Raw genomic sequence first — 3,587 nt, 5'->3', positions numbered from 1 at the left:
ATCTGATATACATCGGTTCATCGGACGCACAGGGCTTGTACCTTTATATAGACACAATAGGCAGTCGTATAGTATGAGTTGGTAGCCGCGAGGTTAGCATGGTTAAAATCAATGAGTTCAATATATGGATTTGTCGGTTTAGGTTCGAATCCCTGTATTCTCTCTGTTGTTCCAATTCTTAAGTTATCCTGGTTTTATTCTAATTTTGCATGTTATAGTGAATATTTTTGTAATAATAGCGAGTTTTACTGGTTTTTTTTTTATTATTATTGGCTATTTCACATGTTTGAAACAAAAATGATTACATTCTATTTGTCAATTTTTGTTTTATAAATATAGTATGATTTCATCTGTTTTACTACATAATTTTACAAAGGTTTGTTCGCAAATTCCTATGCAAGAAAATCGTGATGTGCCTAGAGTGCTAGAAAAATTTCGATAACAGACTTATTATATATACTTTATATATGCTTTTTGGTCGAGTTGTTGTCTCTTTGACACGTTCCCCATTTCCATTTTCAATTTTATTAGAAATAATTTCGAATATGTATTATTTTGTATAAACAGATAATATTCATATGCCTGGTAATATAAAGATCTTTAAAGGTAGAAGTGTTATATTGGTATTTTGTTAACCAATTAATTGTGATCTGAGATTTATCAATGCATCGTTGGACACGATAACATGGTTATTTAAACTCACTTACAATACCTTCTAATTAAGAAAAGGCTTTAATTTTGAAAAGAAATTAACACAATAGTTTAAGTTATAGATACAATGGATAAGCGTAGATTCATGAAAAACAAACCATTCGCCCTCCGGGCCTGTATTCCATGTATATGTAAGAGAATGATATCTCTTACAAACTTAGAATATTGTAAAGTGCTCAAGGCTCAAATGATCTATTCAAGAATTAGTTTCATTGTCAGTGCAATGTTTATAATTGATGCATGACTTCCTTTTTCGGCATGTCAATTATGGATAAGTATTGGTGATGTGAGGACTTTCTTATCATTTGGGAAATATTTAAAAAAAAAAAATGCGTTATAGATATTAGGTGACACAACAGTAGAAAGAAAAGGTAGGAATTGTATGTTTCCTGATTGTGAGTATGAATGTAAATCATATAAAATTTTAGTGAGGAATTATCCTTTTTTATTTACAGTTTAAATCAATTAATACATTTGAGTTACAACTAAATTTTATTTCACAGTCAATAATTTGGTCCGGCTTTTTACATCAAATACTGTTTCATAATGTCAGGGAAATGTTCAAAAATAATGCCCTTAAAAGTTTTTAATATGTTCAAAATTAAATTCCTGTTTTTTATCGGAATACATGTATTGGAAATAACTATTCTCCCCAACCGCTGATCAAGTAATCAAAGTTTTGGAAAGCTAAAGATTGAGGTTATTTTTTATCTGAAAGATTTTTTTAAATTTTTTTTTGCATTGCTTTGGTATTGTTTAATTTTATAGTAATTTGAAGTGATTAATATTTTCATATTAAAATTCACGGTACCAATTTTACTGCACTAGTAAACTTCAACTTATTTTGAGATTTTTGTTTGTTTAACAATTCAACTTTTAGTCAGTTTCAATCACTGTGTGATAAATCCTTTCAATCTGATAAATGTGCTTCGGGGCAGTTGTAACTCATTTATAGAAACTCTTTGTTTTAAACTGTAAATAGACACAAATAATAGGATAATCCCTTACTAAGAACATGATTTACATTCATTCTTCACAATTAAGAGGCATCCAATTCTACAATTTCATTGGTCGAGAGTACTTTGCTATATTCTAACTAACACAGAAGCAATGATTAAATAAAATGAACATCTGAAAGCCGAAAATCTCAAAATGTCATTGTCTCGTATTGAATATTACTGGGCAGTAAGCAGCAACTAAATTGCATGTACAGGAGTATAAGTCTCAGTTATATAGATACAATGGATAAGCGTGGATTCTTGAAAAAGAAACGAATACAGGACATCTCGGCACACTACAAACTCGGGACATGTCAAACTCGGCATAGTACAAACTCGGCCCATTAATGAAAATGGTTATGGAAATGGTTCATAAAAAGCAATGTTATATACTGATTACAATTAGAGAAAAAAAATATGAATAATTTTTTTACTGTAGGTGAGAATTGGAACACAATTCATTTTTAAGAAAACACTTATTGAAAAAAAAAACATTTTTGTATTTTTCTGGAAGTAATATATATAAAGCGACTTTTTAATTAAATTTTATTTAATAAATATCGATACTGATCAAATAATTGTTAAGGAAACAAAATGTCAAAGCGGCTTCATGGTGCCAAGAAATATATCCATTGCATGCCTAAAATTTAATGAATTTTTATTTATCAAGGCTAATGAACAATTTTCTAAACTGTTAAAAGGATATATGTAATAAAAAGAAAACATTTCAAGATCTTTCTCTTATATATTCAAACAATTGTCAACAAATTATTTGTGACTTTTTGTCCTATCAAATTTGTGACTTTCTGTCCTGTGACTTTTTGTCCTGTGACTTTCTGTCCGTTTAACCCAAAAAATTGTGTTTGTTATAAATATTATGATAACTTATGAAAAATAATTACTGTAGGGAGAGATCTATTTATTAAAGACCACTTATAAAGGGATTAGATAATCCACACAAAAAAATTCAAGTCAGAAATGAGTTTTGTAAGCAATAATATGATTATCCTTAGCTTTAGGAACTGTATTATATATATCACTAGATATTTTCGTAATAAAGGATTTTTCTTTAAAATTTGACATCCAATGATGATAAGTACAGTTCCTTTGAATAAAATAGCAGACTAAATATTCACGGAAGTGACAATTACGGAAGTAAATGGGATTAGGGGGGGCGGAGGGTTACCGGACGGGCGGAATTACCGGACACTACTGTAAATAAGATATTGAATACAAACACAAATTTTAATAGAAGACAACATAAATAAGTGACAAAATTAAATTACAAATGAAGATAAGTCTTTATTGGCACAATAATATATCTGATACATCTAAATTAATAAATATTATCTTTAATGGGCCGAGTTTGTAATATGCCGAGTTTGTAATGTGCCGAGTTTGCACTATGCCGAGTTGACATGTGCCGAGATGTCTTGCTTCGGTTAGATTGACACTTGATCATGCATGGTTAATGATAGGTCAGTTTCCCAGAACTATACTGATACAGGAACAAATTTTAAGTCTGAGGTTTGTATATACAGTAAATTGAGAAATTAAAGGTTAAAGTTAAGGTCAGTATATTGCTTCTGTATACAACTTTTGTCAATCTAAGTGCTACATAACAAAAGTTCTGCACCAAACACAAATCAGACAATGGTTTACTGTCGAAGGGGTCAAATTCAAAACCAGAGTGACTTGACTTAATATATGACACATCACTTGACGCATCAGCATAGCAAGTTTTGACAACCAAAGCTCTAAAGTGCAAGAGTTATGCGCAGAACACAAATCAGACAATGTTGTACTATCATAGGGATCAAAGTAAAGGTCAGAGTGACCTTACTTTAGTATATGATACACCCCAGCCATGATCATGGT

The sequence above is a fragment of the Mytilus californianus genome, unplaced genomic scaffold (assembly GCF_021869535.1).
Source record: "Mytilus californianus isolate M0D057914Y unplaced genomic scaffold, xbMytCali1.0.p SCAF_5, whole genome shotgun sequence".
NCBI classification, from domain to species: Eukaryota; Metazoa; Mollusca; class Bivalvia; order Mytilida; family Mytilidae; genus Mytilus; species Mytilus californianus.
This window is presented reverse-complemented; position numbering follows the sequence as displayed.